Below are 15211 nucleotides of genomic sequence, written 5' to 3' on the forward strand. Positions count from 1 at the left end.
TCCTCCCTCCGTGTCTGGAGTAGCCTGGATTACCAGCCTACACTGCCAGGCCTAGAAAATGTTGATCTTTGACAATCACACTGGGGACCTTCTAGAATCCCCCGGTGACAAATGGGAAGGCATTTATAAGATAATACAAGCCCACCAAGATGGCTCAGCAGGCAGAATCTGGCAGAGAAGCAGACATTAAATAAGTTATTAGACAGATCTTTATATACAGGTTTGCCCAAAAGTCTGAAAATTTGAGATCTGTTCTTGAAACCCATTTGGATAGGAGAGAACTGACTCCCACAAGCTAATTTCCCACCTCCACCAGTGCACACATACACACATGCACATATACACACATGCATGCATCAGATACAGATATAGATACAGATACATCATATAAACATATACACATGTGCCCACACACATGCCCATGTATGCGCATGTACACATATACACATATGAACACATACATACATATATACACATGTGCATCATATAATACATACACAGATGCACACACATATACACATATACACACATGTACACACACATAACACATACACACATGCGCACATACACACATAATTAACTTTTGTTTAAAGACCAGGCACTGTCCATGGTACACGGTGGTAGGACAAGTTAGGGGGTGGGTAGAAACACCACCAAACAGACATGAAAGGAAGGAGACCAGTTGAAAGAGAAAAGAGATCCGTCGGTGTGAGAAGGGAACAAGAGAGGGTATTGGGTCGGAAGGAGAAAATAAAATCACAAAGTTTGGAGGAGGGGCAAGATGCAGCAGAAGCTCCTGGGTCACCAGCAGCAAAATAGAAGCTGGCTGGAATCACCAAACTGAACCTTGGTGCTCAGCTCAGCCCAGCAGTGCAGCCACACGTAGGTGGTGTGACATCTGTCCTCTGCCTCCCTTGCTCCAGGCCAGACACTGGGGTGGCGTTGGTTTGATGCAATTGTAGGGATGTTGCTGTTGTTGTTGTTGTTGTTGTCGTCGTCGTCGTCGTTGTTTTATTTTTCCCAGTTGGATTCATTCAGCAAACATGGCTGGGCACCTACTGTGCGCCAAGCCCTGTGCTGAGAATTTAGCTGAGACTGAAACCCCAAAATGAAGAAACAGACATTAAATAGGTAATTAAACAAGTCTTCGAGTACAGTTATGATATGAATAGGAAAGAACAGAACATATAAAAGCTCTGAGCCAGGTCGTCCCCTCGTTTACTCTGGAATATGCCAGGATCACTGTGTCTCAGAACCTTCTATTCCCCTTCCTGGATGGCCCCTCCCAAGATGGCCACACCGGTTGCTCCCTTGCTGCCTTCAGTCCTGTGTTCAAGGAATTCCCTACTTGGCTGCACAGCCTGAAGCAAAATGGTAGCATTGTGCCCATCCACCCTCGCCCACTTCCTGTGTCCTCCCTGCTCCCTACCACATCCTGTGTCAAACTGACTCCATCTGTTTCTCAACATCCTGATGTGAGGCCCTGAGCTCCACAGGGGCAGGGATTTGCCTGTAGCTCCCTTCTGTAGCTGCACCTAGAGCAGCAGCTGATGTTTAGCAAGGGCTCAGTAAAAATTTGATGACTGAAGAAATCCCAACCCAGTCTCGTTTTGTGACTTCCATGTATCTTTTAGCCTCTGCCAACCTGTAGGGTCTCAGCGTTCTTCTCTGAGGGCCTAACTTTGTTCCCAGACCCCACCGACCCTCTTGAGCAGAGAAGCAACCCCAACATGAGACATGTGATTGAGCATGAGCCCTTGCATACATGTCTGTGTGTGTGCATTCGTGGGCGCCTGCACTTGCATTCATACATGTGTGCATATGTGTGCCCATGCATGAGTGTATGTGCATATGTACATATATATACATGTATGTGCCTGTGTATGTGTGTGGACAAATGTGCATCTGCATGTGTGTGCATGTGTGTGCGTTTGTGCATGGGTGCATGATAGATAGGGCCTCTTTGCAACCAGAGAATATCTGACCCCACAGAAGATACACTCATGAGCATAAAATATCAAAAGTGGAAAGGGCATGGGTGGAACTGCTTTGTTTGTAAGGTGAGATGGGGAGGGGGAGAGGGAGGAAGAAGAGAGAGGAGGGGGAAGGGGCATGGGGAGGAAGAAGGGAGAGGGGGAGGGGTTAGTCTACTAACACAATCTTGAACATGGGAACAGGGCCCTGTGGCACCACATCACTAGGTACCCCCCCCCCGGGATTCACCCAGCTATGGTCTTACTCAGCCATGCTGTCCTAACTCGCCTAGAAGACAACATCTAGTCACTGGCTTCTTGGATCCTAGGGAACCCTTGTCTGAGCTACCTCTGTCACTCTACTTCCTGACTAGGTGCCTCACAGTAGGCCACCATGCCCTTCCTCCTCACCCATGCTGGACTGTATCCCCTGGACTAAGTAGACAAGCATTCATTATATAAAAGCAAATGAGTCTTCCAATGTGCTGAGTAGAAGAGGGCTGATCTTACAGACAGAGAAAAGCCAATGCTGCAGAAAGGAAAAATTAAAGTCAACCAGTCTGGAGTCAAATTCATCATCCTCCTGCCTCCTGTACCCATGTATCAGAATTACAGGTGTATGCATAAAACATTTGGTATCAGGATTTTAAAATAGAAGAATTAAAGGCATAAAGGGAGTCTGAGTGAGTGTGGTCCAACCTCCAACCCGGGCCAGCTCCATCTTCACTGTCTCTGCTCACCGGCTCTGAGGCTCTACCTCCTTGAGAGGACCTAGGTCTCCTGGATGGGGCCAGAAGAAGCACCCTCTGCTGGTGTTGCTTCAGGAAGATCCCAGCTCCTGCCTGCTGGCCCACACTTGCTTCCTGTGCTGTTTAGCCCATCTGTTTGTCCTGGCTCTTCAGGGCCAGTAAAGGAGCAACCTTGCTTTCCCTCCACCATGTGCAGCTTCACTGAGAAGGCCGGGCTCTGTATGAGAAGGTCACATTCTTCATAAGAAGACTGTGTTCTACATGAGAAGACTGCTCTCTGCATGAGAAGGCCATGCTCTGCAACATGGGGGAGTTGCACCTTAGCAACCCGTTCTCAGACTTCCAGCCTCCCAAACTGTAGGAAGGAAACCTCCACTGACTACTTGCAAAGAAGGAGAAGGGGGAGAAGGAGAATATCAATGAGCTATTGACTCCAACAACTAAAACTTAATGAGCCTACATAGCACTTCACATATATTAAGCATTCACATGTGGGCTAACATGCCAACAACTCTTTGGTCCCTGCTCCCTGGAAGAAGCTTCTATTCCTAGCACCATCTCACAGAAGAGAAACCTACAGAATAGAGGCACACTATGGGAACAATTGGTTTGCAGAAGACTGCACAGCTTATAAATCACAGACAGAATTTCTTCTGTGTCGCTGGGTCCCCAAGTCTTTGCTCCTAACACCACACAGTGCTGCTCCCAGGAACCCAGGAATATCAGTGTTGAAGGAGGATACTTTAGCCAGGAAAGGCCCAGAGAGGCAGGTCAACTTAACCTAAGACCACACAGCAGATCCAAAACTGAAATCCCATCTCAACATATATTCATTCTGGCAACATTTATGAAGCACATAGCACATTCAAGACACCATGCCAGACCAGGTCAAGGGCAGATTAGTGACAGTCTCTGATGAAAAAGAAGAGGGAGTGGAGACCCAACATAGAACAAGTGCTTAAATAAGTTACAGGAGTGTCACTGGAGCAAGAGCAGGCCAGCAGGCAGGAGCCAGGGTCTTCCTAAAGCAACACCAGCAGAGGGTGCTGCTCCTGGCCACATCCAGGAGACCCAGGTCTTCTCAAGGGTAGAGCCTCAGATCCTGTGAGCAGAGACAGTGAAAATGGAGCTGGGCCTGGTTAGAGGCTAGACCACTCACTTAGGCTCCCTTCCCCTCCCTGGCTGGTTATTGTTTGAGGGACCCACCCCCATCCTGCCTCTCCCTGGCCATCTCCTCCCATCCACCATGGACGGTGCTGTGACTTCTGCTCGCTGCTCACCATGGTCTGGACTTTGACTTTTGCAGCTGAGAAACGAGCCAGACTCTAATCTTTGCTATCCTGACTCTCCCGAACATCCATCATTTGCATCTGCCCGGTACCAGAATGCCCCAGGTTTGATCAGTCATTGAGGACTTCCCAGGAGTTCTTACAGGCACTCTTCATCACCATCATCATCACTACCACCAACAACACCATCACCAATACCAACACCACCATCACCACCACCACCATCATCATCACCACCAACACCAATACCACCACCATCACCACCATCACCACCACCACCACCACCATCATCAACAACAACGACAACAACAACATCATCATTGTCTTGAGGCAGGGTATCCTATGTAGCCCAGTCTTCAACTCAAGACACTCCTTCTGGGGCAGAGGCCTGCAGATCTCTGTGAGTTTGAAGCCAGCATAGTCTACATGTCAAGTCCTAGGACAGCCAAGCTACCCCGAGAGACCTCCCTCCCCAGTTCTCCTGCTTCCCAAGTACTGAATGGAATTCAAGCCAGTTTGCTCTCCTGGCCAGACTATAAACAATTATACCCCACAAGCTGCACATCAAGGAGTTCATTCTAATATTTAATGAATATGCCAACAGAGTTTGATTGTTAATATGTAACAGGTCTGTCTATGGCCACCTTGGTCTCCTGTGGGGAAACACACACTTATGTTGTTAATATAGCTACACAGGTACCAGAAGGCTCCAAGACTCCCCAAGGCGGTAAGGCCCGCCCAGGCAAGATGTTATTACCTATAACCAGCCTATCTGGCTATCAGACTCTTGAATTCCAAGAAATTAGAATTCCCAGGAGTCTCATGCTGGGAGAAGAAAGGGTTAAAACCTGGGCCAGCCACAAGGTGTGGAGTGGAAGGGAGGAGTCTTTTTCCCTAAGAGCTATGGCTTCTAGACAATGTTGGTTCAGGGATGGGACCACACACTAGCCAGGACGGACTAGTGATGCATAGACCCTGCTTAAACTTAAACCTATGCCAGGACCCAAAGACGAAGTTAGGGGATGGTTGTCCACATTCCCAGGGGATCATTGCCCACATTCCCAGCATGGCCCACAGTCAACGAGCAGGAAAAGACTGGTTTGTTAAATTGCCTTAGGACGGGTGACTAAAGCTGGCTTATGGTGGATGCCATCCAGGCTCTGACCCTTGACACTACTTCCCCATTTCTAGCCTGGTACTGATGTCCTCTTGGTACAGCTCACCCACCTAGGCAGGACAGCAAAGCTCCCATTGGCTGCCCTGGTTCCTCTCCTGCCTCACCAGGGACAGGAAGCCATGTTGTCCTCACCTCAGGAAAATGGCAGCAATCCCTAGGGGATGGATTCATTGCAACTAGGAACAGGTGTACTTCAGGGAGCCCCTCTGAGGTCTGTGCCATCCCTCACCAGAGCAAGGCCCCAAACCAAGGAGAGCATTCCCAAGATGGACGCTTCAAGAAGAGATTTGCAAAACTGAGAGTAAGCCCGTGACTTGCGTCCTGAGGGACAGTGGGATTGAGGGCTGATACCCAACTTTGGGGTGATAATCACACATTTACAGGCTGCCTCACAGCAATGCTCCTCCACATCCTCATCCCTCTCCCGAGGAAGCAGGACGAGCCACTCTACACAGAAATCAGAACAATTGCCCAAGAGACCTAAGATAAGGGTCTTCCAAACTCAGTCTGGGAAGCCTCCCCAGAGCCCCAGTGCCTCCTGAGGCAGTTGGCTGCCCCTGTGCTTTCTGGGAAAGAAGGCCCAGGGAGAATACAGTGTTGTCCTCTGCCCTATAGTGCCCAGCAGCATGGCAGGGGCAGACTCCAGTCCAACAGCTAGCTCTCCTCATTCTTGGTCTGTGAGGCATCCTGAGGCATTCCCAGAACTTGCCATTTTCTCTCTTCCTTTCCTTTTTGATTTTTGCAGTGCTGGAGTTCCAAGCTAAAGCCACTCGAGTGCTGTGATATGCTGTATCACTGAGCTGTGCCCTCAGCCCTCTTTCCTCTTTCTATTTTGGGTCAAGGTCTACCCAAATTGCCCAGACTTGCTTTTGAGCTCACTCTGAAACCCAGGCTAGCATTAACTTCCCAATCCTCCTGGCTCAGCCTGCCAGACAGCGGGAAGCACAACGTCCGTTTGCCGTGAATGTGTCCACTGTGGCTGACTGTGGAATATTTTGATGCCACTGAAGGCAGAGGTGGGAAGTAAGGCCACAGTTCCCTCTTCTGCTTGTTCCTTACACCAAACACAGACACACTCATACACACACACACACACACACACACATACACACACACACATACACACACACACACATACACACACACATACACACACATACACACACACATACACACACACACACATACACACATACACACATACACATACACACACACATACACACACATACACACACACACATACACACACACATACACACACACACATACACACACACACATACACACACACACATACACACACACATACACACACACATACACACACACATACACACACACACATACACACACACATACACACACACACACATACACACACACACACACATACACACACACACTCAGAGAGAGAAAGAAGGGCGGGATGGCTGTCCCAGACAGACTGGGAGGCTGGGACATCACATATGTTCTTAGAAAAAACTTGGAGGCCCCTGAGAGGGAAGAGGGAAGCATGTTCAGACCACAGACCACAAGACTTAAGTTGAGGGCCCAGACTTGCCCATGTGGGCCCAGCCCCCAGTGCTGCCCCGGTGACCCAATCAGGTTCTGCCGGTTGAGTGCCCTACTGCTAGCAACAGCCCTGGCCCAGTAAATATTGTGAGGCAAGTTACCAAGGACAGCCTCCAATTACCCAGAGGCAGCCTGGCTGCGTCTGGGGAAATGTCCCTAATCTTCCTGTACATAGGAATGACCAAAATGGTTAGGAGAGAGCTGAGGCACCACGGGATAGACCCCCCCAACAGCTCTCCAAACATCCCCCTAAGCCACACAAAGGGCCCCGTCTTGTCATGGCATGAAACTCAAACTACAAGAGCAACCCACAGCTCACTAACGGACACAGTCAAGTGTCCAAAGGATGAAGCCAGCGAAGGATGACGCCACACTACGGCACACTGGGGTGCGTCTGTAAAAGTAAGCCTACAATTGTGATGTAAATAACTTTATTACTGGTGTCACTGTCCCATAAAAGCTTGGGAAACTCTGATAGAGGTGAAGGGACGTACCCCTGACACACATAAACCCTAGAAAATAAGAACTGGACCAAGTGTGACCCTAACACTCAGCAAACAGGTATAGATAGACCCTGGGTCTAGCTTGGGCTACATAAAAGCAGTATTCGGTGACAGGCCTGGGGCAAAGGCCTAAGGGATAGTAAAATTGGTACAACGCATGTCTGGGGTTCAGTCCCTAGCACTACACACGGGAATCCCAGGTGGAAGCAGGCGCAGGAAGATCAGGTGTTCAAGGTCATCCTCAGCTACATATTTTGAGGGCAGCCTGGGCTACAAGAACCTATCTCAAAAAGAAAAAGAAAAAGAAAAAGGAAGGAAGGAAGGAAGGAAGGAAGGAAGGAAGGAAGGAAGGAAAAAAAAGAAAAGAAAAAGTTTAAAAGCAGGCTTCATAGAGAGATAAGAAGGCCTGGTGTGGTAGTTCATGCCTTTGATCCCAGAACTTAGGAGACAGAGGCAGGCAGATCTCTGGGAATTAAAAACCAGCCTGATGGTCTATAAGGAGAGTTCTAAGTCAGTTAGGACTACATATTGAGACTCAGTCTCAAATTTATTATGATTATTATGATTATATTGTTATTGTTATTTATTAATATGAGAGAGAAACAGAGAAAGAGAGACACAGAGAGGGGGAGAGAGAGAGACAGAGAGACAGAGAGACAGAGAGATAGAGAGACAGAGACAGAGAGAAACAGGCTTGAAGGAACAGTTTGCTGAGGCACTGCTTCCAAACTGCTCTGACGTTAGGAAATAACCCGCCGAATTTCTTAAGTAACCCCTAACCCACTCACTCCCTCAAAGGGCAAACATGAGCTCTTCATCCAGTCACCCTCCTTCCCCAGCTGAATCACGCCTGTAGTCAGGTCACTGGCACGACCAGGGAAGACTCTGCACTGGGGCAGCAGACAGCGGCACCCTAAACCAAGGGTCTATTGTGGCTACCTAAAATCTTGGCAGGCACGATGTCTAACCTTAGGAAATCCGGTCTAACACATCATATAACTGGAGCCCACCTGGCAGCAAATCTGTCCCAGAGAACCTGACGTGTGCCAGTGGCCAAGCAACAGAGCAGAGAGACCCAACAAATGACTTTGGGCAGTGCCCTTGTTTCACTGCAGAAGAAAATGAGGCCCCGAGAGGGAATCAGCTGCCTGCTAAGGTCCCATAGCAAGAATCAAACAAGCACTTGATAGACCAGGTCTGCTTCATCCTGCCGTTTGGAGGAACCTGAGGTGGGGTCCACAGAGGGGGACCTCAGCGCCGCTATTTCGGACAAATTCACTGTCATCACCATCTGGAAGCTAAGCACTGTGGGTCCTTCAGTTCCAGTGACTGAGGTAGAATGGACCTGCTGCCTCCAGCAGTGGGGACAGCTCTGTGACCTCACTAGCTTGCACAGCCTCCTCTCCAGTCAGGAAGTTCTCCTATCTAACCTTAATCCTTCCTGCTGCAACATCAGCCTGATTCCTCTCAGTCCAAGAACTAGTTGCTTTCTTGCTGGCCCAGCCTATGCTACCCCGGGCCCTCTCCCAACTCCTGACTCAGCTAACCCATTGTTGTATGGCCTGCTAGGGTTCCAGGAGGTGAACCAGCTTCAGCTTGTGGGCAGGAGCCTGGAAGGAACTGGCAAAGGATGAAGTTGGTGGAGGGGCTGAAGGGACAAACAGTTCCCCCGAAATGCCTGACTTCTTTTTTTTTCTTTTTTTCGGAGCTGGGGACCGAACCCAGGGCCTTGCACTTGCTAGGCAAGCGCTCTACCACTGAGCTAAATCCCCAACCCCAATGCCTGACTCCTTAAGTATAGTCGTATCGTTTTAAATGTGGATAGGGGACCCGGGACTAAGCCTGTGTTTCCTGTCCTGGATACAAATAACACAAGCCCATTGTTCACATTCTAAAAAAAAAAAAACAGACAATAAAATAACATTTGAAAAAATGGGGGTGCAGGAGAGGTGACTCAGTGGGCAAAAGAGAGCTTGTTGCCAATCCTGAGAACCTGCGTTCAATCCCAGGAACTCCGAGGTAGAAGGAAAGATAATAAACTGTCTTCTGACCTCCATCTGTGGATGCCCACACACATACACTCAACAAGTCATGCATAAAAACAACATAAATAACTGTCATACACTTTTAATAATTAAGAGTAAAATTAGAAAAAATAAAACAAAACTCTTCCAAAGATTAGATTCCCCTGAAGGTAGCCTTGCAGGAACTCACAAAGGCAAACTGTCGACGTCCTACCATTGACACACGTTTATTTTATAAACTTACTCCGAGCCGGATGTTACCTGAGCTGGAGGTACAGCTGTAAAGCCAGGCCTGGTCTGAGGCCACAGCTCAGGGAGTAGTGTTTTCCCAGCATGCACCAGACCTTGGATATAAATAAGAAAAAGTAGAGAGAAGGAAAGAGAGCTGGCACGGGTCTTACGTGTTATAACCACGCCTATGACCTGTGCTTAAGTATGTGCATATATGTCTAGAGTGGTACCACCTCTCATGCAGTGGGACCATCATGAATAGTGAGATCACACATGAAGACTTCCGCAGGCTTCCCTAGCTGTGTCGTGTAAATCGCAGCGCATGGCTGAGTGTTCTCTCACACACAGAGACACGCACGCAGACACGCACACACAGACACGCACACAGACACGCACGCAGACATGCACGCAGACGGGAGCCTGTGGGGGCGGTGCAGCACAGTCCCAGTCCCATCCTGGTCCTAGCAGGCTTATCCAGGCCGCACTCATTCCCAGAATTCCAAGCTAGGGCAGGGTTCTCCCACACTCGACTCCCCCTGCAGGTAGCCTAGGCTCCTGCAACCCAACCGATCCTGGGAGCCTGAATGAAGCAAGGTCTTCCAGAGAACCCTTTTCCCCACCGGCTCCTGAATGCCTGATACCAGAACCAATCACTGATACAAAGGAGCCTAAGAGAGAGGTAACTCTCCTCAGGACGTAACTGTCACAGCTGATCCTGGGTAAAGACACAAGACTTAGATTCTCAGGAAGCTGAAGCCAGGGATTCTAGTAGCGTTTCAAGCAAGGAGCTAAGTAAGGCTGAGTGTCAACAGAACGGGTTTCCGTGGTCCGAGGATGAGGGTCAGGTACTGTCTCCACAGAGCAATGACAGTGGGGCCTGCGGCCAAAGGCTTGGCCTCCCTGTTCTTCCCCGTCTGTGACCAGGGGAATAACAATTCTCCTGTGAACACAGTGTATATGACACCTGCAGAGCCCTCAGAATGACACTGAGCTGTTTGCTTTGGTCATTAACTTCAAGTCCTTACCCCTCACTCACCTACCAGGCCTGCCCTATCTGATACCAGCCATCCCGGGACTCCTCTGGCTCTGAGGGAGCTTGTGAGAAGCATGAACGGGAACATGCCAAGATATCGGTTGTGTGTGTGTGGAACTGTGTGTGTGTGTGCACTCATGAGAGTGTAAGTGAATGGGTAGCCAGGCATGGTGGGATCACACCTGAGATCCCAACACCCAGGAGGCTAAAACAGGAAGATGAGGTGTTTGAGGCCAACCTGGGCTACACACCCAGCTGCCTCCAGAAAAAAAATAAAATAAAATAAAATAGAGAAAATATATAAAGGCGTGGCCTGAGTGTATGCAGCATTCAGTTGCATATTGGGAGTGTAAAGAGTGTGAGAGGGGCATGCGGGATGGAGGGCATGTGGGAGGGTCATGTCAGGGTCAGACGTTATGACTGTGCGAGGGCTGGTATCTTAGGTTGTGTGTGGAGGTCCAGGCTCCCCACACACATCCTAGACACATAGCACTTGGCATGAGGGCTTTGTCATTGACAGCAAGGTCCCATGCTGTAAGACAATCTCTGACCTGACTTTGTTCTCCTCCTAAGCTTTGAGGGTTTCCAAAGAAAAGCCTCCAACTCCACCCCTCCCAGCCTCACACCGCCCTCTGATCGAAACTGGAAGGAGACCAGAGCCAGCCTGCATGGGATGCTCTCTGTGGGTAAGCCCCGTAGGCTGGTGCCCTTTCTCCACCCTTGCTTCTGTGAAGGACTGGCTGAGAGTTTCAGGCCCCCTCCAGGCTGTGAAAACCTCTCAGACCATCTACTCAGGCAGGACCACTTCCTGCTACGGGCAACTGGCAGGGACCTTCAGAGCCCACCACCATCCCCTTCCAGGGGCAGGTTCTGCTCCACCCACATCTCCAGAAGCAAAGTAAGAAAAGAGCTAAGGGAGGCACCATCAAGGAGGAAAGGGCACTAAGAGGACATGGGTGGGGGGGCAGTCTTCATGGCCTCTCTTCCAGGAAGTCACTTTTGGGATTGATACCATGCATGAAGATCACCATTGGATGTGAAGCTAGCTTCTGCCAGGCGCTTTGCATAGGACACCTCTGGCTAGCCTGGTATGGTAACTGAGAAAACTAAGGCTCTGCAAACCTAAAGGTCTTGTCCTAGATCCCCACAACCAAAGGGGGCTGAGCTGGAGTTTGCAGTTGCCTGTAATTCCTCTCCAAATCCTACGTCTGTCTGCCCTCTGACTGGCACTGATGCTCCCCTCTCTGGGGAGCTGGGGGAAGCCCAAAGAAAGAGCCATGCTCAGACCAGATGGAATACCTGGGGGAGAATTAGGTGACGCAGAGACAAAGGTGTACGGAATGACCTCAGGAGGGACGGAGGTGTGTGAATGAAGGAGACGGTTGAGGAGGCAAGGTCTGTGGGAACAGTGGCTATGGGGGCTTGTGTAGGGTGCAGACAGGGTAGAAATGGAAAGCGGGTGTGTGCCTAACACACACGTACGCGCAGACACACACACACACACACACACATGTGCGTGCACACACATGCAGCTGTTCAAGCCAGCTTGCAACATCTCTGCCCCCAAATAGTCCTGAGCCTACATCCTCACAGCTGCGCTCGAGCAGGAGTCTAGGGCCTATAGAGGCCCAAGCTCTGGTAACATTCAGACGTCATGCACCTCAGGTTTCCTGTCCCCAGGAACAGTAAATCCTAGGGAGAGAAAAAACACTCAGGGGAATTCAGCAACCAAAGGAGTGGCATTGAGAAGGGGGACCTGGCTGAGTAGGTTGTTGGGGAAGAAAGAACAGGGCCCAGAAAATGGAGGATGCTGGAGACCTTAATGGTGTTAAGGACCAAAGATGGACTCCTCACTGAGGCCAAGGTAGAACAGAGTTCATTATGATGGGGGCTGAGATCCCCGCCCATCCGAGTGTAAGGAAAAAGCAATGCCAAAATCCACCAGGTCCTTCTCCCTCCCTGGAATGCCACCTACAGCCCCTGGGACTCCTGAAGACAAGTCTGATAAGTTAGATAGGACAATTCCAAACCCCACACCCCACCACAAACACAAAGAATAAGGTACAACTGACCCAGCAAAGGGATAGAAGTTGAACAGGTGACCACCGTTGTGAGAGACTAAGTCAGCAAGCAGTGGGGCAGAGGACCCAAGTAGACTAAAGCTGGCACCCCTTGCAACATCGTTCTCCCCTTCCTGCGGCATTTTGGGGGTGCTCGGTATTTCTGCCCCGGAGAGCAAAGCCTCATTCCTACTCTCTCGGGAAGACCCTACTGGAAGAGAAGGGTTGCTTGCTGGATTAGTCCCAAACTCACTTGCCATCAGATTTGTAGAGAGAGAAAGGGGAGAAAACAAAAACATTCACAGGAGCCATCTGTAAAATGAGGACGATAGCCCCTGCCTGGGTTATAGTGGCAATTAAGGAGGGTAACGAAGCATTTAGCACATGTCTACACAGTCAGGAAAGAATCAGGCGCTTCTATCCTCACCTAGGGCTAGGAAAAGGCTGCCTGCCTGGGCCCAGACTGGCGGGTGCTACCCAGGGCGGTCCAGCGATGCTCGTTTGCATGTCATTTGCATGTACTCTTTCTAGCCACCGATTTGTCACTCTTGTCACTTCAGAGTCTCTAAGTCACAAGCTCTCTCCGTCCCTGCTTCATGCCCTGTCCTGAGCTCCTGATTGCTGGAGGACCCCGGAGGAAAGAAAGAGTTCAAATTGGGGGACAGAGGGTCGCAGATGCGACCCAGAGTCTGAAGAAGCAATGAGCGTCCGCTATCTGTGGAAACCTGGCTTAGGGCGACCCCTACAGGGCAATCCCAGAATGCAGGAAGACTGAGAAATAAAGAACCTGGCTCCTCCTCTCTCCCCACTCAAGGGTTGCTCGTGGCGGCTATTCGCCTCCCAGTGGCTCTAACGCTGCCTAGCACCGAGGATCTCCCGGATCCGGAGTCAGCCCAGAAAGTTACATTTCACCCCTCCACTAAATAACCAAGACCAAGTGAGTCAGTGTGGTCTTCCCAAAAGGCAATGCAAGAGTATTTGGGAGCATTGGGCTCTAAGAACCTTTATTAAATATTCTAACATGGGTGTTAGAGCCCACCTTAGGCTCCTGTGGCCACCCGGCAGTCCAGAGCGGAAGGAATTGTGGCCACACTTTGGGAAGAGTTTAGAGAGCAGAGAAGAGAGTAGGTGATTCGGAGAGAGATCCTCACACCACAGTACACGGTAGCCCTACTAAGTTCTCTCCAGTGAGGCCCACTCCACATGGGGATGAAGCCCGAGAGCTGGACAGAATCCCAACCAGGGGAAGATTTCCTCATAGGCGCACATCTCTTGGGAGAGTTCGGGGCGGGAGGGGGGTGCGTGTGACCTAGGAAGACACCATCTTCTTTCCCACCTAAAGTCAGTTTCTGCCTGTCTAGTTCACCTGGGAGGGGACGAGCTAGGGAAATGCAGCCACAGCAACATTGGACTAGGAGGGGAAACGCTAAAAATGCTCTGAGCCTGCACTTGGCTCATGGACAGACACAAAGGATCTTGCCTTTGCCGTGGGCTCCTCCACCTCAGTGAGCTCCCGTGTGTGAATGGGGCCACTGGAGAGGGCAGGGCAGAAGGGTGTGTGTGTGAACAAGTGAAGTCATTCTCTCTGGGTGGTTCCTTTTAATTAGCACTCTGAAAATCTCCCAGCCAGCAAAATTGAGTCTTGCCAACAGGGGAGCCCCACCCTTCTGGCTCATCCAAGCCTTTGGGGCAAAGTGGGGGGGACAGAAAATCTAAAGGCAAAAAAGAAGGGGGCTTGCTTAGGGTCCAAATACTGGAGGGGGCCTTCTTAGCTCCCCAGGGGCCCTTTGGTAGGACAGGACAGGGGTCCACAGGCTGGCAGAGCTTGGCTGAGAAGCAAAAGAGCAAAGTCGAATGTTCTCCAAGTCCCAGAACCTCTGGGAGTCCAGACCCTGACCAGTGTCCAGCCAGCCCTGGAGGTTGCTCTATAGATAAAACATCAAGGACCAGGCGTGAGAATGGCGTCTGCACTCCACCTGGCCCTTTCACCTTTATTCAGCTTTCTAATCAAAAGTTCACCTGGCCCCTTTTGTGGTCAACCTTCAGAACCAGCCCATAGGGCTAGAAGCCACAGAGTGCTCCATAAAGGGGGCAGAATGATTACTGTCCCCTTCTTCAAGGCCCCTGGCCATGCAGACTAGGCATTCCTTTGCTCTGTCCCCTCTCCCTCAGAACCCTTTTCTAGGTGACTCTTAGCAAACCTCTTAGGACCTGTGTCCCCTGACACTTGATATTATCACTGTATCTGACATTCATTTCTTAGTAGGTGCAGAAGTCAAGGCCAGAGTCCTTCTGGATCTCATCTCCCGTGCCAGACCCGAGCAAAGTCAGACCACAGGGGACACAGATCTGTTCACGGGAAAATGGCCGGGGACTGGGAAGGAACAGACACATGCTAGCGTTCAGGACTTTACTAATCACAAGGACCAGAGCCCTGCTCTTAATCCCAGCCGATTCCCAAAGAGTCTCTGTGTGACACACACACACACACACATACACACACACACACACACACACCCGTGAGTCTCTTCCTCACAAGGCCAGGCTGTGAGGTAGGGGCCAGCAGTGAGGTGGGGGCCATTCTGCCAGACTCTGGT

The sequence above is a fragment of the Rattus norvegicus genome, chromosome 7, assembly GCF_036323735.1.
Source record: "Rattus norvegicus strain BN/NHsdMcwi chromosome 7, GRCr8, whole genome shotgun sequence".
Classification (NCBI taxonomy): domain Eukaryota; kingdom Metazoa; phylum Chordata; class Mammalia; order Rodentia; family Muridae; genus Rattus; species Rattus norvegicus.